Consider the following 27,786-nt stretch of genomic DNA (forward strand, 5'->3'; position numbering starts at 1 on the left):
ACAGAAAGAGAGAAAGATTAGTAGTTGCCCAGGGTTCCAGGAAGGACAGGAGGGGCATCTCTATGAGGGAAACATCAAGAATCCTGTGTTGATGGAAATCTTCATTTCAGTGTCAACTCTTGGTTGTGATTGATATTACACATAAGTTTTTTGAGGTCTCATTGTTGGGGGAAACTGGGTAAAGGGTATATGGAGCTCTCTGTAGTGTTTTCTTTTCTTTATTCCCTCCCTTCCTCCTCCTCCTCCTCCTCCTCCTCCTCCTTCTTTCTCTCTCTCTCTCTCTCTCTCTCTCTCTCTCTCTCTCTCTCTCTCTCTCTCTCTTTCTTCCCTTTCTTTTCCTTTGTGGTACTAGGGATTGAACCCAGAAGCCCTCTACCACTGATCTGCACCCTCCTATTTTTGATACAGTCCTCACTATGTTGCTGATGCAGGCCTTGAACTTGCAATCCTTCTGCCTCAGCTTCCTGAGTCACTATAATTACAGGCGTGTGCCCCACATTGGCTCCTGTAGGGTTTCTTATAACTGCATAGGAATCCAAAATTATCTCGAAATAAAATGCTTATTTAAAAAAAATGACACCCCCTGATTGAACTACAGGAACCTGAATGTACAGCTTGGGGGCACGCTGCCTACCAAGACAACATGAGGAAACCATCCTGCTCTTTCCCCAAGCGCTGTCGATACCTGAAAAGTAGGAACACAACGGCAGCTTTCTGATCTTTCATTCTGCCACGAAGGCACACGCCCCAGAGAACGCGAGGTGACGGCGAGGTTGCCAGCCAAGATCCCCTGGCACTGCTGCTTGGCGCAGATTCAATGGGATCCGGTTCCTGGCAGCAGTCTCTCTCCCTTCTTCCCTCTGGAGGAGCAGTGGGGAGTGGGAGACACCTCTGAGACCCAGGTGGGCACAGGGCTGGGGCAGTTCTGTCAAACAGGATGACCAAGCCTCAGGGTGGGGCAGACAGGAGAGGGAGAGGGAGGTAAGGGATGGCCACAGGCATACCCTGCTCTGCCCTTGCTCTGCCTCCCCCTATCCCGTGTCCCAAGTGCCCTTGCCGCCAAAACCAGCCACTTCAGATGCAGCTCAGGTCCCATTTCCTCTTTCATTGCAACCAGGACCGCTTCTTGCGAGAGCGCAGCAATGCAGCCCCCAGGGAAATGACCAACACACTTCTGGATGCGTTTAAACTCCTCACAGACGAACACCCAACTCACCAGGCTCCTTGGCACAAAGCTAGGCACAGAATACAAAAGTCCTGCAATGCTTGTCTCAGTCCAGGAAGAGCCTCCTCAATTTATAAAGTGACCATAAAAATCAAGGAAAAGGCCAGGTATGGGGGTGTGCGCCTATAATCTCAGAGGCTTAGGAGGCTGAGGCAGGAGGATCTGGAGTTCAAAGCCAGCCTTAGTAACTTAGCGAGGCCCTGGCAACTCAATGAGACCTTGTCTCTAAATAAAATATAAGAAAAGGGTTGGGATGTGGCTCAGTGGTTGAGTTCCCCTGGGTTCATTCAATCTCCGGACCGAAAAAAAGTAGAATCAAGGAGAAAGAGACCAACAATCTGATAGGAAAACCATCAAAAGATATAAACTGATTGCTCTGTTTATAAATGCAAATGGCCCTTAGCCATATGAAAGGATGGTCAACTCCCTCATGATAAGAAAAATGCAAATGAAAATGTACAAGAGAGCGCGGCTCACCTGTCACACGGACAGACGTCCAGGAGTTTGTCAGCATACTGAGCTAGCAAGACTCAGAGGTATTCCCAGTGGGAAGGCAAAATGCTGTAATCCCTATGATTTTGTAAATATTTTATGGTAAAACAATCTCAAACTGACAAAAAAGTTGCAAATAGGGTACGAGGTACTATTTGTTTCTGAATCATTCATCATTAAGTTGTTAATATAATACTCCAGGCCTCCCCCCCAAATTTCAGCAGTTAATTCTTACAAATAGGACTTTCTCCTTCATAGCTATAGTAGGAACATCAAAATCAGGAAAGTAACGTTATCCATTACTACCATCCAGCCCTCCAGCCCATTCAGTTTCCCTTGTAGTTCTGATAATGCCTTTACAGAAAAAAGATCTGGTCCAAAATCATACTTTCTTTTCTTTAAATCTTTATTTATTTTTTTTACACTTTTTGTTTTCAAGCATCTTCAGCTTCCTTCAACACGGAAGTTTCAGTCTCTCTTTGATGTTCTTGACCTTGACGCTTTTGAACAGGGCGCGTCAGCTCATTTGTAGAGTAGCCCTCCCCTCAGGTTTGTCTGGTGTCTCCTCGAGATCAGACTGGTGCACCTGTGGTGGCACAGGGCAGGGATGCTGCTGTGTGGGTCTCACTGCGTCCTGTTGGCTGGCACACCATTTTGATGATGACCTGACTGATGACATTGACTTTGGTTTTGATCACTTGATTAAAGTGATATGTTCCAGGCTTTTCCTTCCTCTTTGTAATTAATATGCATTTTGTGGGGAGGATCTTTGAGACTACATAAATATTGCATTCCTCATTAAACTTGCAGTCTTGTTCATTAGTCGTGGGCCACAAATCAATGTTTCAGTCAATGGCAGATGGCATATGTGACAGTAGTTCCATAAGATTATATCACCCAGTGATGTCATCGCCATCTTAGTTTGTGTAAGTACACTTGTGATGTTTACACAACAACAAATTTGCCTAATGATGCCTTTCTTAGAACATGTCTCTTTCATTAAACAACATACTACTACATTTATTGCTATCTGTATGGACTCGTGTGTGTGTGTGTGTGTGTGTGTGTGTGTGTGTGTGTTTGCTCTGGAGATAGAATACAGGGTGCTCTACCACTGGGCTACATCTCCAGTTCTTTTATTTTATTTTGAGACAGGGTCTTGCTAAATTGCCCAGGCTGGCTTTGAACTTGCAATCCTCCTGTCTCAGCCTCCCAGATTGCTGGGATTATAGGCCTGTGCCATGGCACCTGGCTGTATGGGTTATAATCTGTTCTTCCCATTATTTGTTTTGGTGCTCAGATTGCCCCATATTCTGTATCCCATCATTCTTTAATCACTTCCTTCCTTTTACATGTGACATATTCTTTTTTTTTTTTTATTGTAAACAAATGGGATACATGTTGTTTCTCTGTACATGGCGTAAAGGCATACCATTTGCGTAATCATAAATTTACATAGGGTAATGCTGTTTGATTCATTTCGTTATTTTTTTCCCTTCCCCCCCACCCCTCCCACCACTCTTTTCCCTCTATACAGTCCCTCCTTCCTCCATTCTTGCCCCCCTCCCTAACCCTAACTCTAACCCTAACACTAACCCCTCCCACCCCCCATTATGTGTCATCATCCACTTATTAGCGATATCATTCGTCCTTTGTTTTTTGGAGATTGGCTTATCTCACTTAGCATGATATTCTCCAATTTCATCCATTTGCCTGCAAATGCCATAATTTTATCATTCTTTATGGCTGAATAATATTCCATTGTATATATATACCACAGTTTCTTTATCCATTCATCAATTGAAGGACATCTAGGTTGGTTCCACAATCTGGCTATTGTGAACTGAGCAGCTATGAACATTGATGTGGCTGTATCTCTGTAATATGCTGATTTTAAGTCCTTTGGGTATAGGCCAAGGAGTGGGATAGCTGGGTCAAATGGTGGTTCCATTCCAAGTTTTCTAAGGAGTCTCCACACTGCTTTCCAGAGTGGCTGCACTAATTTGCAGCCCCACCAGCAATGTACATGTGACATATTCTGAGCTCAGCTTCTTCCTTGTATGACTCAGTTCCTTTTAGTAGAATGATATTTAGAAACCAAGATCTGGGTAAGAGGTGTGCTCATTGCTATTGAGATTTCATTGTTTTTAGGTATTCTCTAGGGGCAACAAAGGAATATATACCCACATGCAAATATATGTGTATACAGAGAAATGTACACATGAATGCATGTGGGCACACATATGTATCTATAGTATCACATTTTATATCTTGTTTACTTACCTGTCTAGTCAAGTACTCTACCACTGAGCTATCCTCCTAGCCCCTATCTTTATTTATCTATCTGTCAGTGTATAGGATGAGGGCTTCTGCTGGAGGGAGAGGCAGGGGCTGAGGTATCTACTGGGAAAGGGGCTGAACCAACAGCTAGAAGTGAGGGAACATTTATTGAAGCTGCTCTGATAAATCCAATAAGAGGATAAAAATAATTGAAGAAAAAGACTTTGCACAGTCATATATAAAACCATATGGAATGAATTTGTGTCTTTATGATTTTTCTCTGTGAATTACAATATGGCATTTTATGGGGGACAGAACACTTCCATATCCACTCTTTAATTCTCCCAATGTGGGTGCATGCATAGTAATTAACTTGGTGTCTTTGAGTCTTTGGAAAACTAGTTACTAGTCTGTGGACTTCTGTTATGATTTGTGTCAAAATGTCCCCCAAATGCTGGGGACCAAGTGTTGAAGGTTTTGTCCCCAGCTGGTGGTGCAATGGGAGGAGATGGGAACTACAGGAGCAGGGACCTAGTTGGAGGAAGTTAGGTCACTAAGGGAAGTGCCCTGGAAGGGGATATTGGGACCCAAGTCTCTTCTCTCTCTCTCTGCTTCCTGGCCACCATGAGGCGAGCAACTTTGCTCTACCACTGTCCTCTATCATGTTCTGACCTGTCACAGATCCAAAGGAATGGGGACAAGCAACCATGGACTGACCTCTGAAACTGTGAGCCAAAATAAACCTTTTTTTTCCTTTAAGTCATTTACCTCAGATATTTTGTCATAGTGATAGAAAGCAGACTGACACAACTTCCCAGGAAATGAGTTGACTGGCATTTGGGTGGGGTTTGAAGGGAGTGATCTCCAGCCCCAGTGACCACTCAGCCTCTGAAGGAATCCCCAGGAAGAGGGCCAACAGGAACTCCCTAAAGGAACTTCTTCCCTTCAACCCTCCAGTGCAGCCACGGACAAAGATCCAGAGAGATACTACTAGGAATTCAGACAGGACTGGCTCCACTGCCAAGAACAGCCCTGGCCACCCTGCCAACAGGTGTGGTGCAGGCCATGGACCAGCAACCTTGCATGCTCTTTCCTAGCTTATCTTTTTCCAAAGTCTGTCTTCATTTGGATAATGTATTTTCTTTCCACCCTTGTATATTTGGTGTTTTGGGGTGGTTGAATTGAAAATTTAACCACAGGGGACAGGGTGACAAGAAGTCACATAGAGTCCTCATGGACAGGAATGCACATTACTCAGAGATCTTGATCTTAGAGTGTCCAGGAGTTGGATTATCCTTCTCTGGGAAAGAGAGGGAGTGCATTTCAGGTTGCAGATGGGGTGGGTTCTTTATATCAGCAGGAGCATCACTAAGGATGTCTTTTCTGTTGAGATGAAATGCACACAACATTAACCATTTTCAAGTGTGAGAATCAGGGGCATTTAGTAGAGTCACAGTGTTGTGCAGCCACTAACTCCGTCTTATAGCAGGATCACTTTTGAAAGTGCACTTGTAGGAAGATGGCTGCCATGAGGCAGTAATAATGCCTTTGCCCAGCACGTCTTACTTTGGGGAACAAGCCCGCCCCTAATTCCTAGTGTGTGGATTGGTTCTGTACCTCCCAAGGCCATCTCTTTTATCCACTTACAGGGATGGGTGTGTGATCCATGCCTTCCCACTGGCCATAGAACTTGGTTCAAGGTGGGCTTTTGCCCAAAGCCAGAACAACTGAAGTAATTCTTGGGATTTTTCTGCTCGGGCTGGCCTCACAAGTGCAGGCAACATTGGCAAAAAAACAAAAGCCAAAATAAGGACCATTGTGTGTTTCAGACCTTGAAGCTCAGGGTTGAGAAGACATTAAGGAACTTGGAACTTCATGTCCTGGAGACAGCAGGGGGCTTCCCGAAAGGAAAGGAAATGTTTTGTTTCCACCAGAACCCTAAGCTGGGAGAAAGTGCACCCAAGCCTGCGGGCCACGTCTTTCAAAGCTGCGTGGAGTTTGTTTGAAGTAGTGAGGGAAAGATGCTGACGTAGTGGGAAGCAGATGTGAGTGATGTGAGAGAGAGAGGGAGAGCAGCTCCTCTTGAGAATGAGTACGTACTCAAGTGTCATTAGAACTCTTGGATTTTCCTACTCTTGAACACCCAACCTGGGATCTCCATTATCTAATCTCTAAACAGCTTAGTCCCTTTGTGTAAGATAGTCTAGGCTGGGATGCTGTCACTTGCAGCAGAGTCTTGGCTAATGTAAGTCTTCCCTGGAAGGTAGACAGACAGGTCCTGGCTGGGAGTCCTGCAGTATCACCATTAGCAGGTTCAGATGAAGAACCTGCACTGACAATGGTCCAGCTGTAGCTCTCCCAGGAGTGACATGAAGAGGACATTGAGATGCCTGTGAGATCGATGTCATCAGGAGGGTGCTAGGTAAGCCAGGTCTGGAAGCCAGGGAGGAGGATGGCAAAGGCCAGCAATGAGTTTGGAAGGGTGCCCCTGGTGGTTACTGGTGTAAACATGACTGGATCTTTGAGGCCCATGGTGGCATTTACTTCCTGGATCCTTGCAGTTAAATGGAACTATATGACTGGTTCTAGTCACCAAGTGACAAATGTCTATTTTCTATGTGATACCCTCCAGATCTCTCCATGAGAAGATAGCTATTCTATTGCCTGGGTTCCCTGAATATTCAGTGGGCACAGTCTCCTACCTCCACCCCACTGCAGACCTGCAGGGGGCATGTGAATTGAACAAGAAACCTGTAGAATTTTTTTTTTTCCCCCAAGTACTGGTAGTCCAACCTAGGGTCTCAAGCGTGGCAGGCAAGCACTGTCCCACTGAGTCAGACTCAGTCCCATGGATTTTCATAACCTATTAAGTAAATTTAATATACACTTGCATTATGCTTTGGTGTTTATTTATTTTTTGTTTTTGTTTTTTAGATATTTTTGGTACCTGAGATTGAACCCAAGGGCACTGAGCCACTGAGCCACATCCCCAGCCCTTTTTTTTTTTCCCCAGCCCTTTTTATTTTATTTTTTTTTTTTTTGTGACAGGGTCTCACAAAGTTGTTGAGTCTGGCTTTGAACCTGTGATCCTCCTGCCTCAGGCTCCTGAGCTGTTGGAATTATAGGTATGAGCCACCATGCCCAGCGCTGTTTTATTTTGGCAAGATACACAAAACACGAAATTTACCATTTTCGCCATTTTTCAGTATACAGTTTAGTGGCATTGAGTACATTCACGTCATTGTGCAAATGTCACTGCCATCTACCTCCAGAGCTTGTTCATCTTCCCAAACTGGAACCCTGTGCCCATTCAACACTAACTCCCCATCCCCCTCTCTGTCCAGTCCCTGGTAGCCATTATTCTACTTGGTCTCTATGAAGTCATTATTCTTGGTACCTCATGTATGTGAAATCCTGAGTTATTTGTCCTTCTGAGACTAGTTTATCTCACTTGGCACATCTTCAAGGTTCATTTATGTCGCAGCATATGTCAGAATTTCCTTACTTTTTAAGGCTGAAGAATATTTCAGTGTAAACTATATTTTGTTTATCCATTCATCTGTTGATGGGCATTAGGTTGTTCCCATTGGCTATTGTGAACAGTGTTGCTATGAACACGGGTGCACAAATATCTGTTCGAGTCTGTTGTCAATTCTTTTGGATATATACCCAAAAAATTGCTGGGTCATATGGTAATTCTGTCTACTTTTTCTGAGGAACCACAATACTATTTTCCATAGAAATTTTGTGGTTTTTAAGTCACTGAAATTTGAAATTGTTCCTGCAGGATAACCGCGTCTATCCAGACGGCTACTGCCCTTCACTCCAGAGTATCTAGGATCAACCACTCTGGCAAGGCCACAGAGGGGCAGATACAAGTGAGGCGGTGCAGGAGCCTAAAGCTGAAAACAATTTGAGCTGAACCCAGAGTGATGTGCAGTGAGGAGGGTTAGCTGGCACTGATTGCCTCCTCTTGGGACCAAAGATAGCAGGGCCAGGGTTGGAACAAACCTGTTGCCACATCTTCTTCTTCTTCTTTTCTACTCCTCCTTTTTAAATATTTTTTTAGTTGTCAGTGGTACTTTATTTATTTATATGTGGTACTGACAATTGAACCCAGTGCCTCATGCATGCTAGGCCATGACTTTAGCTCCGATGTTTGCTTCTTATTAGACACAAACTCCCTCACCTTGCCACCTTGACCCCAGCAACACAGACATCCAAAGTCACACGTCTAAGGTTCCCAATAATGTCATCATAAATAGCCCTACTGAATAGTAACATGCATTTGCCCATCTTGGTACTGAGAATTTCAGTTTGAGAAGAGCAACTGTAGTGTTTTAGAGGTGTGGTAGTGTTGCGGTGTGCTGATTTCAGAGTCAGACGAACCTGGCTTTGAATCCTGATTCTGCCATTTTTCTCTCTCGCTCTTCGCTCTGTGCTGGATAATGAACCTAGGGCTTGCGCCCTAGACAAGCTAGACAAGCGCTCTACCACTGAGCTACACCCGCAGCCCAGCCTCAATTCCTTCACTGGAGAGCGAGGCCAATTCAAACTACCTGACAGGGTGGTGATGACTGGGGGCAAGTGCCACGTCAGGTGGCTGGCACATGCTAAACACTCACCAAGTGGCTGCTGCTCTTTGGGGGCAACAGAGAGGCATGCCAATCATTTTTCTAAAATGCTCTCCCCTTTAGCCAAGCTGGGAGCACCATGTAGATTGTAGGTGCCCAACTTGATATAGAAGCCATGAAGCCTGCTGTTCACATATTCATTCAACCAAGGGATACTGAGCCCTACTACGCATCAGATGTCAGAGATGTGCATCCTGACCTCACAGAGCATTTCGAGTCTCTAGAACAGGCCTGGTGGAGATCATGGGTAGAAGGGCCTAGCATCAGTAGTCTGGAGTGGCCACTTGAGTGGGGGTGACACTGAAAAGAGGGCAATTGCCTGGGGAATGGTCTTAGGTCTTGAGGCCTGGGGGAGGGGAAGGAGGTGGAGACCGAAGGACCAGGAAACACTGGAGGGCTTCCTGAAGGAAAACAAGCTCTCTTAGGTGAAAGAGCAGCTGTGTGATCTCCAAAACTAGCTCTTTCCCTTAACACTAAAAGAGGCAAAGCTGGTGGGTGAGGGGGTGTTCCATGAGGACAGGGAAAAGCCAGCTTTGGCAGTGAGGGCCTTGGATACCCATCTCCAGTAGCCCCAGCAGGTGGGATGGTGAGTGTCTGGGAGGCAGCTCAGGACACTGGAACACAAATGAAGGGCTGGGTGGAATGCAGGTGCACAGTGGGTGATGGTTGTTTGCGGGGGACGGGCAGAACGGAGAAGTCAGGCAAGGTAGCTGGGGAGCCGAGGGCCCAGCGCCAAGTCCTAGAGGTGACTTTTGGAGGAGAGATGAGCAGAGGGTGGCTGTGCTGGTGGAATTTGACAGATGCCCCAAGTCAAAAGCCTGGAGCTCGCAGAGCTCTATGGGGTTGAGAACAGCCCCCACGGTGAAGGGGTGAGGGCGGAGTATAGGTATACACAGAATCTGACAGCGGGGAGACCTTTCAGCGTCATTTAGTTCAACCTCCCACCCCACGAGATCTTTCAGTCTTCCAGAGCCCACCTGATGGTACCCAACTCTACTTCGACACCTCAAGGTAGGGGGAGCTCACTCTCTTCTAGGCAGCGCATCCGAGAGAGGTGCTTGAGCCTCTGGGGAAGCCTGGAGGAGCCTGGCTCTCCGACCTTGGCCCTGTTGAACCGGCTGGCCGCCACTCCGGCGGCACCTGGCTGGGGATTGCGGCTCGGACGGGCCAGCGCTGCTGTCCCCAGCCCCAGTGCTGAGGCAGGCAGAGTGCAGTGGGCTCTGGTGGAGGTCGGGAGAACTGCAGGGCGAAGGCCGCCGGGGGCTCAGTGGGCTGCGGGGGGAGGCACTTGACACCGGCCCGGGGAGAGGAGGGGCCGCTGTCCCTGCGGCCAGTGCTGGATGCGGGGACCCAGCGCAGAAGCAGCGCCAGGTAGCGGGGCGCTGTGCGGGGGGGAGGCTGCAGCAAGGCCCCGGGATCAGCTCCTACCCAAGGGGCCCTGAGTGGTCGCGAGCGCGGCATTGGCGGGGTGCTCAGGCCGGGCGCACGGTCGAAGCGCTGCGGGGTTTGGCTCTCAGTCTCACAGCGTGCGGGGACCCCGGTGGGGCCGCAGAGGCCAGAAGTCAGGCTGAGGGCGCTAGGACCGGCCGCGCGCCCAGGTCGCTCCCGCCGCGGCGCCCCGGGGCCCCCCAGCCGGCGCTGCCTCCCGGGCCGGCTCCGCAGCGCCGGGGCCCGGGCCAGCGCGGCCGCGGGGGGCGAGTGGCGGGCGGAGGCCTGGGCCCGCGGGCGGCCGGAGGGAGGGAAGGAGGAAGGCGGAGAGAAGGGGTGGGAGGGGGGGACCCGGCGGAGGAGGCGGAGAGAGGGAGCGCGACAGCGAGCGGAGGGAGGGAGCGAGCGAGCGAGCAAGGCAGGCAGGCGGGCCGGGAGGGAGGAGGGCGCGCGGGCGGCGGCGGCGGCGAGAGCAGAGGACGAGCCGGGACGCGGCGCCGCGGCACCAGGGCGCGCAGCCGGGCCGGCCCGACCCGACCGGCCACACGGTAATGAGCGCCGCTGGTGGCGGCCCGGGAGGTCGGCCCGGAGGCGGGCTGGAAAGAGGGAGGCCGGGCGAGGGACACGGCGGCGGGCAGTGCCCGGCTCGGGGCACGCTCCTGGACCCCTGCAACTCGGCGCCGGGCGCCGGAGGGGCCAGAGCTGCGGGCGGGGACGGCGGGCCAGGCTGGCCGGGGCGGCGCGGGGGATTTGAGGGTTTGTTTATGTCCCCGCGGGCTCGGCAGGCGCCCCCTCCCGTCCTGCCCGCTCCCGGCGCGGACCCCCCTCCCCGCCCCCGCCCGGCTCCGGGCTCAAGTTCAAGTCTATACAATGATGCGGGGGGCCCTCTCCACCGCGGGCCTCGGCGGCGGTGCCCGGCTCTGCGCTGCCGCAGGGGCCCCGGCCCGGCCGCCCCCGCCTTCCGGGCTCTGGTCCGGCCCCGGGGCCCTGCTTAGGGCCTGAGGCCGGGGCGCTGGAGGGCGCGGACCCCGACCCGGAATAATCGGCCCCCGCCGCGGCCCATGGGGAGTAAGGGAGGGGGCGGGGGCCGGGCCCCGCGCAGGCTCCGCGGCGGCGGCAGAAAATGGCAGCCTGGCACGACCCGGCCCCCCGCCCCTCCCCCCGGCTCCCGGCCCTCCTCGGCCCGGCGGGGCGGGGGACCCGGGAGGCCCCCGGGGGCGGGCCGGGGGGTGATTCGGGGGCCGGACCGGGGAGCGCTGCGCAGCGATCCTCCTCCGGCCACCTGTGGCTGGGGGTGCGGGGTTCCAGCGGATCTGGGAGGGGCAGCGAGGGTGGGGAGAGTGCCCATTTGGGGGGCGCACCTTCCAGCCGAGCGCCGGGCAGCGCGGAGTTGGGGGCGTCCTGGCTGGCTCCTCCCTGCCCCCGCTGCGGGCCGTGGGAGCCGGGGCGGCGGTGGCGGCGGCGCCGCAGTGTGGGGGCGGGGCGGGGGCGGGCGAGGATCCCGGGGCCGGCCGCGGGGGCCGGAAAACGCGGGGGTGGGAGCAGCGGGGCTGGGAACCGCGCGGGTGGGGACGCCGGGGTCGCCCCCTGCAGCAGCCCCCACACACACACTCACAGGCACGCGGACACACTCACGCACACGCACCCCCGCCGGGCCGGTGCAGACGTGTCCTTGAAAGCTTCGCATCTGCACAGTGAAGGACGAGGCCTCACCGAGGCTGCGGATCGGGGTCTTCGGCCCCACGTCCCCGCACCCCGGGAGACCCCGAGCTCCAAGCCGCAGGCGGCCGCGGTCCGTGTCCCGCCCTCACCCCGGCTCCGCTCCCCAGGCCGCCCTGCCCTCCCTTCCCTCCCTCCTCTTCGGCTCGGTCTAAGCTGGCGCCCGTCCAGGACCCGCCCCCGGCCTCCCCCAGCCCCTCAACGCTGGGGCCCGCGGCCCTCCGGCTGCCAAACTGCGTTTCGCTTTCCTGGAGCCTGCCTTGTTGGGGGCACCCTCTCCCTTCCCTCCCCCCCTGTGCTGTTTCCCCCCTTCTCACAATCCCCTCCGTCCTTCCTTCTCTTTCTGCTGCAAGGCCAAGGTGCAAGGTGCGGACACCCTCGGTGGGAGTAGGGGGCCCGCTGGTTCCCAGGAGCTCTCCCAGGCTCCCAGGAGTAGCCCCCTGTGGCTGCACCTTGACCCAAGATGGCGTTCTGCACCCAGTTGGGCAGCTCAGGCCTGCGTCAGGCAGGAGTGGAAGGGCTGGAGACGGGAGCCACCACGTAACTGTCTCCTTTCAAGCCAGCAGGGACAGGAGACTTTGGGGAGAAGCACCCTCCGCCCTGTGACCCAGCTTGCCCCTCACTGCCCTGCCCAGAGACTGCCATCAGCATCCCTGGGGACAGTTCAGTCTTCATGTTTCACTCTGGGCTGCCAGAGGCTGAACCGCCTCCTGGGCAGGCTGTGAAGGGATCCTGGGATCAGGTGCTGCTCCAGTGTGCTCCTCCCTCCCAGGCAGATGTGACAGCTGCAGCCTAGGGAACTATTCTCCTTGAGCTGCTGGGATGTTAGTACTGGCCTGTGGGATTTGGGGAGCCCAGCTGTCAGGCAGACCCCCTTTGGGCTATCCCCTCTGCTGGCAGGGGCCGCTTGCCTTTGGAGAGTTAGGTTGCTGGAATTCCTGCTGGGTTTGGGGGTAAGATGGCCCCGTCTGCTTCTCTAGGCTCTACTGAGCCACTGGTGGGACCGTTGACAGGCAATTCTGTCAAATGTGTGCATGTGTAGGTGTGCAGGAGGACTCCAGGCCAAGCCAAGCGGCCAGTCTGCCACCTGCTTGCTTCCCCTCGTCCGGCCACCTTCTGCTCTGGGCCCTGGAGTTCCTTCCAGCCTCTTCGCCTGCACCTTGGTGCTTGTGTTCAGTCCTCTTCAGATGTGCAGCTGCCCAGGGCTTTCCTTCTTACCCCACGGAGGCTCCAGTGCCTTCAGTGAGAGCCTGACCTCAGGGAGGGTGAATTCCTTCTAGTCTCGGGGAATGACCCGTCCCCAGTGCAGAGGCGGCCCTCCCAGTACTGGAGGAGCTTAGGGGAGGCCGCCAGTGGCCATCTGTCAGGGTGTCTGCGGACAGGATTCCTCTGTGGGGTGGGGGTTGGACTGGAGCTTGGAGGTCCATTCCAACTTTGAAATTCTATGGCTCCGATTTTGGCGGTGGAATTTCAGACCCAGAATGGGGGTGGAGTGGTCTGTTTTTCACCACAGATGCAGTCAGGGTAGACTTCCTGGAGAGGAGGTATGAGAGGGAGCGGGACGTCCCAGGAGGTGGGCCTTGGGAAGGAGGGGTGCGTGAGGTTCTGCAGGGAGACAGGTTTGTCTCATCTGACTCTGCGCTGTCGTTAAGGCCTCCTATGTGTGTGTCCATAGGGGACTGAGGAGCTCACAGTGAACTCGGAAGGAAGGAAGCCTCAGACACCATCCACACACAGATTTCCACGTAAGCTCCTCAGTCCCCTATGGATATTTTACTATCACTTTCATACCTCTCAGCCATTGGTCCTCTTAAAACCAGCCAGGAAGACAGGCTGAGCCATGAGATCCTCGTCCAGGGTCCCTGAGCAGGAAGAAGTGACATACGGCTTGCATTCTGGGTGACCAAGGCTGCCCCAGCCACAGCTGTGTCCTGGGCTGCCACCGCGGGTCCAGCTCCCCTATCAGTTTGAAAAGGCCTCTTGCCTGGTGGATCTGAGTCCTCTGTTGGACATTTAGCGTGGCCTCCCAGGGTGTTCTGCCAAGTGACAGGGAAGCTTACTTGAAGTCCCTGCCCTCTCCCAGGAGGCAGGTTTATTTGCCTCCTGTTGCTGTCTGTGTGTCCGGTGGCATCACCACTTACAGGCCAGTTCCTTAGTTCCTCGAGAGTCCTCAGCTCTTTCCCACACTCCTTTAGAGGCTCCTGCGCGGGGAACCAGATAGAAGGGAGTCTGAGAGCAGCCTTGCTGTCTCTAATGGGTAGATTGAAAGTGGATCTTGTTTCTCCACCCTTGGGCCTGAGCTGTTACCATAAAGATTCCAGGCAAATTTGGGGTTGATAGCACTGTGAGCCCTGAGAGCGCTCAGACTTGGGTTGGGGGCTGCGTGGGGAGGGTCGGGCCCAGTTCTTCCCCCAGTTGGCAGTGCTACCCAGAACCTGAGGCAGAAGGGCTGCTTATGTTCTGTCACATGTTTCTGCCTAACACTTCTGTGGCCTCCAGCTTGCTGGCCTGAGGTCCCCTCCACCCTGCATGTACTGCTGATAGTGGAGTGTGTCTCCAGCTTCTAGCAGCTAGGGGCAGGGCACGGGCCTTGGGAATCGCTTCCACTTCCATTTTGGTATCTAGTAGGTGTTAGAGGCCTTTGGCTTGCCTGTTGAGACTGGGTTTCTGCTGGGACTTTGCTGCTCCCGAGTGGGCTTTAATAGTAAACAGAGGGTGCCAGATTCCTTTCCACTTGAACTCCGAGGGCTTTTTGTCTGTTATTTGTCTTTTTGACTACAGTATGTTGCCCCTAAAGACTACCAGATCTCAGATCAGTATCAACCTGAGATTTGTATTTGTGTCCAAGCTGCCTCCACTTGGTTAAGTGAGGGCAAGACGGGGTTGTGTGCACGTGTCTGCGTATCTGTGTTTGTGTGGTGTGTGGCTGTGTGTGGACAGACAGGACTTGCTTCCACATGAGCTGGTTTCAAGGCAATGTCAAGTGAGGGCCCTGGAGTCAGAAGGAGCTGAACTTTCCAGCTGCAAGGCCTCGGGCAACCGGTTTCTCTTGGCCTCGCCTGTAACATGGAGCAGGTTATGAGCACTTTCCTCCTTTGGGCAGCAGACAGGGCTGACACTGTGGGAAGGTGCTCAGAAGTCCTGTCCACCCTCCTGCCTCTTTTGCGAAGTCTTGGGTCAGTTGTGCCAAATACTGATCCTGACTGAAAGCCTTGGGGGATGGGAGCCTCCCCAGTGCCACTTAGCCACCTGTTCCGAATCTAACGACCTGACACTTGTTTCAGCTTCTTATTCTTTAAAAAAAAAAAAAAAAAAATATATATATATATATATATATATGCATATATATATATATATATATATGTTATAGATGGACACAATACCTTTATTTTATTTTAATGTGGTGCTGAGGATTGAACCCAGGGCCTCACATGTGCTAAGTGAGTGCTCTGCCGCTGAGCCCCAACCCCAGCCCCACTTAGTCTGTCTTGAATTCAATACTATTCCCCCCACATTTGTTTCCTTTTGTCCAAGATTTGCTGAGCATTTCCTGTGAATAAGCCCTGTGCTGGCTTTGAGGGGACACTGAACTGAATATGTACCCAACTAATTAACACTGCAGCGTGAGCATCTTAGAAATGAAGTGCTCAAAGGAGAGAGAGGTCATAACCAAGGGGGTCAAGGAAGGCTCCTTGGAGGAGGGGGCACTTCAGAGGGGCCTCTGAGTTCCGAAGGGTCAGGGGAAGGGTGTCATCTGGAGCAGCCACAGTGTAGGGACTGTGGGTATGCTGGAGGTCAGATTGAGGCCCTGAAGAGGTTTGGAGAGAAGGTTCCTGGGACTCATAAGCCTGTGTGGCCCCAGAGCATCACTCCCAACAGCCTGTCTGGGGTTGGGGGTGAGTGGAGAAAAGGCAGGACAGAAGAGGGTAGCCGAAGGGGTGACTGAGCTGCTCTCTGGGAGTAGGATATTGATTCTTTATATTCCATAGACTAGAGCCCAAGAGTTCAGACTTGAGAGGAGCTGAGCAGATTCAAAGTGCACAGCCCCAGGGGGTCGTGGCCACAGAAAGCCAAGGTAGGGGCTAGTTTTCATGCCTGCCATGGCAATCACAGTGCGGGTGGGGGCAGAAGGGTCCCTTCTCTGGTCTTTCAGAAGTTTTCACGTCCCACACCGATCACTCTCCAGGTCTAGACACCCCAGCGTCCAGAACATTCCTACGAAGGGCCAGGAGAGAAATGGGATTGGAGTGGCAGATTCCTGCCTCTACAGGCTGACTCCCCTTGCCCTCTTCTTCCTCCCTCACACTGTGAAGAGCTGGCTGCCGACTCAGAGGGGAGGGGCCTGGGCAGGGAGCCAGCACCCCCAGGTGTGGGTGCACGTGCCTAGCAGCCTTTGGTGAGGACAGCCCATGGACAGGGCCCTCTGTCCGGCTGGGCCACATCTCCCTTGCTGATCACATCTGTGGCTGCCGCCTGTCTGGAGGACAGTGGTGGGGGAGGAGGCATGGACGCCTGGGGGTTTCTAGCCAGGCCCTGGTGGAGAGTGGATTAATTTTGTAGCAGCAGAGGTGGCTCTGCATGGGCCCCTCCTGTTCTGCTGTGGTCCTCTCTGACCCCTAAGCCTTCCTGACCTTATTTAGATATATGACCAGGTTCCTATTTTCTCTTTCCTGCGGTCATCTGTATTGATCCTGCTTCTCTGTTTCTGTTTCAAATGTCAAGGTCATATTTAATTCTCAGCCTGTTGTTAGCTGCCCCATCTGGGTGCACGGAGGGGACTGTCGGAGGATCGTCTCTTATAGCCAGCAACTGGGAAGCTGGGTCTCGGGTCTCCTGAATCTTAGATCAGTGTTCTTGTGATTAGTTGGGGGGTCAGTACAGAAAATGCTCCAGACCTAATCAGCTAGATCACAGGGTTCCAGTGACCCTTACTTGAAAGTGTTAAAAAAGATGCTTAGAGTGAGGATTATGGGATTGAGGGGTTAGACTCGTGGTTGACTGAGCTATCGGCAGGACACGAACTGTGTCGTAGTGAATGTCTGCAAGGCCCTGGACTGTGCCTCCCTTCAGTTCCCCAGAGGATCTTGGGAGGCATAGGCGAGTGTGCCCCCACTTGTGTCAGGCCAGGGAATCCTCCAACAGCCCACAAGCAGAATCTTGGGGGAGACACTTCTTGAAGGGATGGTCTTGTGTGGTGAATTTTATAGATTCTTTAAGGGTAGATAAATGTATGGATAAAGGAGAGTCTAGATAGATCTTCCAGAACCTTTGAAATGAGGTAGTAAGGGTGTCTATTCCGACTTGTTAAATGCCCATGAATTGGTATTGGCTTACCCAGAAGGCAGTGTGCACAGTATATTCTCATTTTTATAAAACTCCTTTAAAATAAATACAAATATTCGCATTTATGCATGGGCTAGTGCATATGTAAAAAAGTTGTCCTGGAAGAATATACACCCAATCTGTCAGTAAGGATTTTGCCTTCTTACTTTATACGTTTTTGTATTCCTTGAAAAAATGTAAATGAACATGTGTTTGTTTCTTAATGACAACAACCAAAAATAAAACGATACCTTAAAAAAAAAAAGTGGTAAAAACAGATTTTATTCTGGAACTTTGGCAGCAGGGGAGAGAGTCCACAGTGTAGAACTGGGCTCCGTTCTAATGCCTGGACCAGTGTGGATTCTTAGCCAGGAGCAGGGATAGAGGTCAGGATAAGATGAGGATTCTGGCAAAGAAACAGTAGGATTCTTGCTAAAGGCAGCCTGGGTGACTGGATACCAAGGGTAGGAATGAGAAACTTCACAAGCTATTGAGAGTGATCAGATATCAAGGGAAAGTCACACGTATAGAAAGTTTATGAATAATATGAAAAAAAATTGAAGTCACCCTAACGGGGAGAACAGAATTGCTTTTTTATAAAAAAATCAACTTAGAAGTCAAGATTACTGGAGGAAACTAAAGCTTTGTAGGGAGGGTCTTTTCTAGAGAGTTTTCAGGGTAAAGACTTGGGCTGGAAGGGGCTAAGAGGAGAAAATAGGCAGCTGCCTGAACCTTGTTCCCCAGGGACAGTGGACAAAGTTAGCTTTCTAGGATGGTGACTTGAAACTCTCTTCCTACCCGGGGTGAGAAACATCATTGAGAATCTTCCCGAAAGACATCAGTCTGGTGCACTGCCGTGGCCCAGATGTTCTCCAGGAGCTGGAGAAACAACTGTGGTCTAGCCCAGGGGTGCAGCACAGGTGGCCCAACCCAGGCATGGAGAGGGCACCACTTCCCCTTCTACAGTCTTCTCTCCTCCCCAGCCAGGGGCATCTCTTAAAGCTCCCTTCCTCTCTGAAGCTACCTGTGCTAAACAGAGCACGAGAGAGGGTCTTTGCCAGCCTCCTCTGGAAGGAGGCAGGAAGAGAAATGAACGAATCCCAGCATGGAGGCAAGCAGAGCTGATCCCTGTGCAGAACAGTCCCTTCGTTCCAGGCTGGTAGGCACAGATGTGCAGGGCAAAAAAGGAACTGGGTAACGGGACAGACCTCCCCTACCAGGGGATTATCATGTTGTACTAGGGCTCAGTTGCTGGAGCCCTGAACAGCTGTGGGACGCAGGGTTTTCATCTGTAGCTCTGGGACAGTGGTGTCCTCATGTGACTGGAGTTGCCTGAACGAAATGCAAACACTTATGGAAACAGCCCAAATGTAAGCTGCCAAGGAGTTATGCACCCCTTTTCTTTAAGTAGGGGTAGTCCTGGGTGGCAAAGGGTGAGGACAACCCCCGTGGAGGCCCTGTCGCACTGTAAGACCTTACAAAAGTGACCTGTCTTCCTCATCACCCTTAGGTGAAGGGAAGAGAGAGTTATGTTGAGAATGATCCCCAAGCCCACAGTGGACTCTGGGCTGGTGGGAGGGCAGTGGCAGGGACAGAGAAAGGTGTCTCTGCCCACCAGCTTTTTTTGTCTGACCCAGGTGGCTTTTCCCAGTGCCGACAGGGAGTTTGACCTTTCTGGCTTCCATTTCTTTCTCCACAAAGCCAGGATTTGACTATATAGAGACTCCTGCCCATGTAGTGTCCCCAAGCCCTGGCCCTCTGTCCCTCCCTGTCCCCTGGTCTCCTTAGGGCCAAACAGGCAGTGGCCTCTGCTCTGGGTTCTGGGTCTGCTGGCAGGGCTGGCTGTGCCACGGCCCGGAGGCATGGGAGGGTCTAGACCACAGCGGCCTGGCAGCTGGCGCTCGGCAATGGCTCCTAATGGTTTTATTACCGGTAACAATGCGCAGCTTGTTGACATGCGCTCACAGCCTGTGCTTCCCAGCCTGACTGGTGGTGGCCTGAGGGCCCTGCCTGGTACTGAAAGCTCAGCTGGAGAGCCCACTGGGGCTGGGCAGTTGCCTCTGAGTGTTCTTCTGTCAACACCCTCCCAGTGGCCTAGCGTCTGAGAGCTGGGCCCCAAAGTGGCAGGCCTGACAGCTCTCAAGCTTTTTCCCCAGAAGCCCCTTGCTTCAGACCGCGACAGTGTCCATCCGTTCATTTATGAAGACCTCTGGGTACCAGGCACTGGCTGCACAGAGGAGAGACCAAGGAGCCAGCAGCCTAGGGAGCAGTGTGGTGAGGGCTGGTCAGTGTGGGTGGCTGGAGGAGCCCTGGCAGTGGCACCTTGGCATCACTGGGACTCAGAGGGAAGGGACGGTCCAGAAGAGCTTTCTGAACGATGTGACACTTGAGCTGAATTGATGGGCAGGGAGCAATGAGTTAGTTGGTCAGGGGCATGTTCTGGCCCCATGTGGCTGGAGTGTAGGGAATGCTGGGATAGAAAGCCGGAGGACTGGGCCGGGCCAGGCTGTGGAGGCTGTGGAGGCTGTGGGCCCCCTGGAGCCTCATATTTGTATATGTGAGAAAGATCATTCTGGGACCCCAAGGTGGAGAAATGGGAGAGGTAAGATTGGTGACTGGGAGCCCAGGAAAGCAGGGGGCAGTAGCAGGGGCTTAGAGGAGGGCACGCTTTGAGGGACGCTCAGGAAGCAGAGTCAGGAAGGGCTGCGCGTTGAAGGGAGTGGGGCAGCTCAGCATATGCGTGGGAGAGAGGTGGGGTGCTTCCCAGGGAAGCAGAATTGGAGTCAGGGCTGGAAGGTGGGTGGGATTTCCTCAGAGAAGCCTGGATGTCTTCAAGCTTGCAGGAGGAGGCGAGCGCCTGAATCACAGGCCTGGAGGGGGCGTCCAGTGGGATGGATGAGAAAGGGGCATTTGGTTCCGTCACTGGTAGGCAGCCCTGCAGACGCTTGAAGGAGGCAGCGACTTGACCAGGATCAGGGATGCTGATGATGGGGACCTGTGCTGGGGCTTCGGCTTCTCTGTGGTTCCCCCAAAAGATAAGCAGCAAGGCCTAGACCCTTTCGCTCCTCTCGCTGGCTGCGCGATCTGGGTGAGTCCCACCACCCTTTGAGAATCATCTGTAGAAACTGAGGTAGAGCGGCAGGCCTTCCAGCCAGTCTCCATTTAGAGGTAGGTGAGCCAAGATAGGAGGGGACAAGCTGGGGGCAGCATTTTTGCTAAGCAAACAGAGAAGATGCAAAAACTGTTTCTCTCAAATAGAAATGAGTCTTTTGTGTGTCACTTGTAGTATAATCTGAAGGCTGTTTCCAAAGACTTTCTAGAAAAATGACCTGAGCCACGTCAGCAGCACGGAAGCCAGGCAGAGGCCAGGGCCAGTGTGGCATCACGCTGGTGCCATCAATCTTGGTCTGGTCAGGTGGTGGTTCCACCTTCCCTGTGCCACCTGCCAGCCATGTATCCTTGGGCAGATCACTTAACCTCTGTTGGCCTTGGTGTTGCTGTCTGTGGAGTGGACATAACCTCACAGACTTGTATGTTTGTTTGTTTGCCTTGAACATTGCATCTTGTGCTAAACCTGGATATTTTATTTCACTCATCTTTTAAAAGAATCCTTATCCAGTTGGCCTCGCAGGTGTTAGATTAAAATTCTGCCATGTACGTTCCCTGTTTGGCACAGAGGCGATGCGTACTCCCCCCCTTCTTTCTAGCTGAGTTTCCTCTGGTGCTTTGCCTCCCAAGAGGCCTGTTCCCTTCTGTCCCATCGTCAGTTTTGAGCTAACTGTTCCTGCAGAGTTCCCTTTGTCAGGTCCCAGTGACTCTCTGATTCCCAGTTCTTTTCCTTCAACCTGAGCTACTCTGGAGTGTGTGAGGAGCTTCTGCTGAGAATGGGAATGGGGGTCAGTTCCTTTTTCTTTTTAGTAACTGGGAGGGAGGGTCTGTGCTGAGCTGCCCAGGGCTGTGTGGAGAGCAGAGTGTTGGTGGAAGCCAGGGAGGATAGTCAGACGATTCGGTGGGATCACAGCTGGGACCTGCTTCTGCAGCTGGCTCGTTGTGCGATTGTGCGGGGGGGGGGGGGGGGGGGGGGAGAGGCCTGGTGGGGTCGGGGAGGTGAGATTGGGGGTGACTTGGCCTGGACCTGGGATGGGCTGTCCTGCTTGCAGAGCCAGATCTCGGGAGATGGTGGAGCCAGAATCCTCTGTGAGGGACACACATGGTGGCTCTTTGACTGAGTTGTTTTCCTGTGATCTGCAGCCATGCCGGTGGGGGAGATCTTTGAAGCATCCCTGCATTCCAGAGCCTCTGGGTCTGGAGTGGGGGTGGCTTTTCAGCAGGGGCTCTTGTGCTGGCGATGTTGGCCAGGAGGCCTGGCAATCATCGGGCTGTCTCTGGTCAGGGCTGGGACCTCATGGGGTCTGCTGCTTATTTGAGTGTGGAGCCCATGTTCCTCTGGATTGAACAGAGAGGACCCAGGCCTTAGCCTGCCCCTCCGGAAGCTGGGCCTATATGAACCCAGGGTGTGGTGCTGTAATCAAATAAAATGTACAGCATAATTAATCTGGCATACCCTTAATGATATGCATAATTGTGCTGCATGGTAATTAGGTGTAAATGGTAAGCAGTTCACATAAATGTTTTTGTAATTGGTATTAATTTTGCAGAGGCAAACCAAGTTTATGTGGTTTTTCTCTTCTTGCTCTGTTAGTTTTCTGGTACAGGCAATTCCCAGCTTTTGGAGGAATTCTATTGCAAATGTTTGTTTATAGGGCAATGTTTTGTATTTTCTCTCAGAACAATGTTATGAATGGTTATGAGGTTCCAAGCTGGTTTCCAAATGCCTCTTTGGCCCGTACAGTAGGTGAAATGTACAAGCACGTGCCTGTGTGGGGGTGGCCACCAGCCCCCTGCTCCAGGTGCCCCTAGGCCTGCAACTCGAGGGGCGGTCTCAGCGTGTGCACGTGCATCTGCGTGTGTCTGCATGTGTGGTGTGTCTCTCTCTGGGCGCACATGTGCTGGTGCTCATGTGTCTGTTTCTGTGTGTCTGCGTGCTCATCTGTGTCTGTGTTTGTATCTGTGTCTGTCTCTGTGTGCATCTGTGTCTGTGTGTTTATGGCTGGGTGTTTGTGTGCATCTGTGCATGTGCATCTGTGTATGTGTGTGTGAGTCTGTGTGGCCACAGTGCCAGGTGGAAAGTCATTGCTGTGGGTGGGAAAGTCATCGCTCTATTCTAGGGGCTCATGCCAGTACCCTTGGATGGAGTCTTAAGCCAGAGTCTGCGTTTCCTGAGAACCATACTGGCCTTTCATCCTGAGCCATGTGATATCTTGAATGAACATTTACTGAGTGCCTACCATGTGCCAGGCACTGTGCCAGTTTTACAGATTGAGAAACTGAGGTCCACACCTCTGAGTGACAGAGCCAGAGCCTGAGGTGGAGTGTGGCTGAGCCACCTGAGGGTGGAAGGGTGGGTGAGCTGCGGTGGCATGTGCCGCCCAGGATCCTGGAGCTCCTCCTCCTTGCCTTGACCCGCCTCCCCAGTGGCTGGGTTGGAGATGGAAGGTGAGGGGAAAGCAGCCCAGGGTCCGGTGGGTAGTTCTGCGAGCAGCAGTTCTACCTTGCCTTAGTGGGTGGGAAGGGGCTGAGCCCCATCAGCAGCTTCCAGTCCCTAAAGACCCTTGGGGGACCTTCTAGTTTTGACCTTGTAGTCCGTCAACTGGGTGATGGAGGGTATCGCTTAGTCTAGGAAAATGATAACAAAGTCAGGTGGGGGAATGTGTCCGCAGGCACTGCAGGAGAGGGTGGTCACAGGCAAGAAGGGACTCACCCGCCCCTCTGTTTTCTGAGGATCTCTGGCACCCCCAGTGCCTGGAACCCTCATGACCCCCTTCATCTTTGCATCCAGGGAGAGGAGGACCTGCACCCCCCTTAGCAAGTGTCAGTTCTGGCCTGGGGACAGTGGATAGGAACCTTGGGGCTCCTGCAAATGGTCTTTCTGTTGGTGCAATGCCTTGGGGGCCCTGCCAAGTGACCCCTAGAATGGGGATTGTGGGGGGTCACTCTAGGCACCGCAGCACTGTGCTGGGGATGTTGCAGCTGCCTGGGAGTGACTTCACACAGTCCTCTCTGCCTCAAGGGTCACACGGAATGGGGGGGCAGGAGCAGCCCCAACTATGGGCTGTGGGGTCAGGAGAAGGCACCAGGAAAGTGCAAGCCATGAATCCTGACCTCATCTATTTGGGAAAACAGATGCATCCACATACACGTGACATATGGAGTGACTACCCACAGAAACTGATTAAAGACCCCCGGGTTGGTTGGCAAGGAGAAGGGGGCAAATGGAGGAAGGAGAGATGTCAGACTGAGGGTCAGGGAGAGAGGAGCTGGGGGACTCTGGGAGGAGCCCCCATTTGGAGGAGAGAGTGGTGCGAATGGATACGGTGTGCAACAGGGGATACTGGACCTGGAATGATGGGGGTGCTGGGAGAGGTGGAGGGTGAGGCCAGAGGTGGAGGCCAAGGCCCCTCCATAGCCAGCCATTGGTGTAAGACCAGACCAGAGTTTAGATATTACCATGTGTGGAAAATATTGGCATCACAGAGTTCAAATAGAGGTAGAGAGCTAGAGATATGTATCAACTTTATTAATATGTAATTCAAGCTGGGCATGGTGGTGCACACCTGTAATCCCAGTGACTCAGGAGCCTAAGACAGGAGGATCACAAGTTCGAGGTCAGCCTTAACAATTTAGTGAGATCTCAAAATAAAATAAAAAGCAGGGCTGGGGATGTAGCTCAGAGGCAGAACACCTCTGGGTTAAATCCCTAGTGCTACAAAGAAGAAAAAGATATTATTCACTATCAGTGAGAGCCCATCCAGGAGACAAAAACCACATGGGGCTGGGTTGTGGCTCAGTGGTAAAGTGCTTGCCTCACACGTGTGAGGCACTGGGTTTGATCCTCAGCACCAAATAAAAATAAATAAAATAAAGGTGTTGTGTCCATCTACAACTAAAAAAATTTCTTAAAAAACTACATGGAGTTTGGAACAAGGAAAATTTAATATAAAGAATGATCAAACTATACCAGGGGATTGGAATAATGAGGGATTGGCCAGTGCCAAGAACTCCAAAGAATATGGAAATAGAAGCTATAAGAACATTCCATACAACTTGCCCATGTATGCGTACAATTGGATGGTTTCAGTACACTCACAGAGTTGTGTGGCCATTGCTGCAGTCAATTTTAGAAACTTCTCATCAGGGATCAGGTGTTTGGTTGAGGAAGCTGCACGTGAACTGTCTGTGCTGAAAGGCTGGGATGGAGGTGGAGACACCAGAGGAGGAAGGAGGGAGCAGGAGGGAGGCAGGAGGAGGGAGGCCTGCTGCAGAACAAGGCCAGAGTTACTGTAGCCCTGGTACAAGGGCTAGAGGGATTGAGGGGATAAGAGAAGCTTGGGGATCAGGTGCCTGGGAGTGGGACTGAAGGTGGAAGGTGGGACCTGAGCTCCCTCCATGGTTGGGGTTTGGGCAGCTGAGTGCCACTTCACACAGAGAAGCTAGAAACCAGAGTAAGCTTTGCGGGGAAGAGGAGGTATCCGGGTCTGGAAGGGCAGGGTTTGAGTGACTACCAGTCATCCAGGTGGAGGTACACAGAAAGTAAAGAACGAGGGAGCCCCTGCAGGAAGAGCTCCTGAAAGCCTGGGTGTGTTAGAGGAGGGGAGCTAGAGAAAAGCTGAGGGCAGGTGGTACCCCTGAGCAGCTGTGGAAGCAAGACTCCGTGCTAGCCCCGACACAGCTGCAGAGTCTGAGGTCAGGGAAACCAGGAGCGTGGAGCCCAGTGGAAGCACGGTGGGACAGAATACCAGAGAATCCACCGGCTTGTGAACTTCCAGAAGTAGGGGGTCCCTTGTCCACCCTGGGCCTGGCACAGCAATGGCACTGGATATCTGATTGGTGCTTGAAGTGGGGAGTCATTAGCTGCCAGGGCTGTTGAATTGAGCTCAGGGCCCACAAGGAGGAAAAAAAACCCTCAGAGGCCGGGGGTGACTCTATCAGTGAGGGCCCACGCAGGAGACAAAAACCACATGGTGTTTTGAACAAGGAAAGTTTAAAGAATGATCAGCTATACCAGGGCACTGGAATAATGAGGGATTGGCTGGTGCCAAGAACTCCAAAGATGACAGAGATAGAAGATATAAGAACAGCCCCTACCCCTACAGTTGCCATAGAGTGCCTGGGGAAGAGGTCCCCAGGGCTGAGATTCAGACCTGGATGGAGAGGGCATGGCTGTGGCTCCCTGGATGGCAGAAAAGTCATTGGTGCCATGTTGGTGGAACTTTCTAGAAATCTGCACTCTGGGACTTACTGGAAATACATCCTTTGGGTCCCAGGGGAAGTTGTTCGTGGGGAGAGATCTTACAGGAGGCACACTGCTCCTAAGCCCCCCAGGGGAGCACTGGGTAGAGCTGCCAGTTGTGCTAGCACGCATTGCTAGGGTCAGGAGTTGGAGAAGCTGTCCGCTCCGCCGGGGCCGAGCGCTCCTGCAGAAACTGGACAGGGAACCAGGTGCTGGAGAAGTTGCAACAGTAGACCAAGTGCTGGGAGCTTCACCTCCTGCAAGAATCTAATGCTGGAAAGAACCCAGGCTGCAGGATCTGGCTGCTGGAGGAGTTGTGGAAACCCTCCAGGAGAGCACACTGGGTCTGGGAAGGAACCCTCCTTCCTCCTTCAATGTCTCTGCAGTGCCCTCCACTGACAAAGTTAATGCCGTGCCAGCCAGGAAGGGGAAAAACATATTTAAAGGACCCGCCTGTGTTTTCACCAAGGTGACTGAGTTGGTAACTGGTACGGTCTGCCCAGTTGGCTACAGAGCTTCCCTTTGCACCCTTCACACCCGTGGGAATTCCTGTGCAGCAACAAAATGACTAGCTACCTGCTGTCAAGACATAGTTATCCTTGTGACGTTCTCATCCTTTTGCCCACGTAGAGTCCCAACAGTTAGTGCACCAAGTCCTGGCTACAGTGATAACTGCTCAAACTCAGAGTGCCCTGACTATTGTTACCTAAAACTAAATTATAAAGTTAATGACTGACAATTTGTATAGAAAACAATGGGAAGAAGGGAAAAAGAGGAAGACAATGGTAACTACACACGCAAATAAATACCTGCGCATCCCCAGTCCTCATTTCTTCCTGTGTTCACAAGGCCACACTTGCCCTCTGCTTTCCTCTCCCGTGACCCATTCTGCATTTCCTCTGCCCTCAGCCAGTGTCTCAGCAAGACATGCTGCGTTAACCCGATGGAGTGACCCAAACCCTCGTTCCTGAAGGATCTAATCAGTGGTCCTGGTTCTGCTACTGTCATTGTAGTGTTCCATGAAGCTCTACTGTGGGGCGCAGAAGTTCCAAGAGTCACATGGGGGGCTCTCCTAGGTTCCGACCTAGCCTTCCTTGGCCTCACTGAGTATCAGCTATACGACTTCTCACCCCCAGCCGTGGAGTAACTCCTTGATCTGTCGATTCAGTGGCCAAGGAGTCCAAAAACAAAAACCAGGATGATATCTTACTTTCCAGGGAACCATTTTGGGGTTCACTAGTGGAAGCATTCTTCCTTAGGGGGATGAAGACAGTCAGTGTCCCCACAGGGTTTCCGAGTATGAGGTAGGGAGCAGGGGCCAACCCAGGAGGCTAAGGGGAGAGTTCCTGAAGAGGCCCTGGAGCTGGCAGGTGTGGGACATTCTTTACACTAGAGAGGCACACAGGTGTGGCCCTTGGGCCACCTCCCGGGGAGGATACAGTCAGATTGGTGCTCATGATGACCACGGAGCCTGCCAGGGACCACACGACTGGTTTCTCACATGGACTTCCAGCCCTGACACCTGGGCTGTGGAAACCCATCTGACCGCCACCGCGCACATGGCTCCTTCTGTGTACAACCCTCGCTCGGCAATGGAGGCTCCTTTATGGAAATCTCTGGTGGCTCATTTTGGCTCCTGAGAACAATTCCAACTCCTTGACAGCATCTATTTTGGGTATAAACTCCCCCAACACACACACTTTTGGGGCTGTGTCATGGTAACCATTAGCGTGAGCAGAGTCTGACTCAGACTCAGCCCGCCCCTAGGGCTGCTGTCCGGGCCGCAGGTGTGCAGGTGTCGTAAATGCGCCTGCTGCCTGTACCTGTGCTGGCAGTGACCTGCCCTCCAGGTGTGTGTGAGAGCCACGGGTCACCTTACTGTGACTCCCAGGCCATACTAATGGGCTCTAAAATCGAGACAGGATGGCAGGACTGTTAGCCTGTCACCAGGCTGGTGGTGGTCTGTGGGCAGTGGGTGGGTTGCATACAAGTGGTATTTCTGAAAGAGCAAGGGGGTGATGATGTCATCTCATGCTGAAGTGGCACCGAGACTCCCCTTGCCCCTCCTCCTTACCCAGTCTGACTTGTGACACAGAGACTGTGCTGGGAGGGCGGGGGCGTTGGCAGATAGACATCTCCCTCTAGAAGATCATGGGGTCCCCGTCAGCCTTCTGCTGGCCCCTAGCTTGTAGCAGACCCAGAACCTGTTGCCACTCTGGGGAGGGGACACAAGATGCTCTCCTGCCTTCCAGCACCCACAGGACTTGTTCGTACCTCTTACCCACTCAGTAGGACATTCAGCCATAAGGCTGTTATTTGTGAGCTGGGGCCACCCC

General features: G+C 52.6%; 1 protein-coding gene across 1 annotated transcript in view; it reads left to right on the forward strand.

Moving 5' to 3' along the window:
- The first annotated feature begins 9,905 nt into the window (after positions 1-9,905).
- The window catches only part of Dnmt3a (DNA methyltransferase 3 alpha), a 95,406-nt gene continuing 77,525 nt past the window's right edge, over positions 9,906-27,786 (forward strand). The window contains 1 exon segment of the mRNA XM_047522091.1: positions 9,906-10,002. The gene's annotated coding sequence lies outside the window, so the exon portion shown is untranslated.

Source organism: Sciurus carolinensis, chromosome 13 (assembly GCF_902686445.1).
Source record: "Sciurus carolinensis chromosome 13, mSciCar1.2, whole genome shotgun sequence".
Lineage (NCBI taxonomy): Eukaryota > Metazoa > Chordata > Mammalia > Rodentia > Sciuridae > Sciurus > Sciurus carolinensis.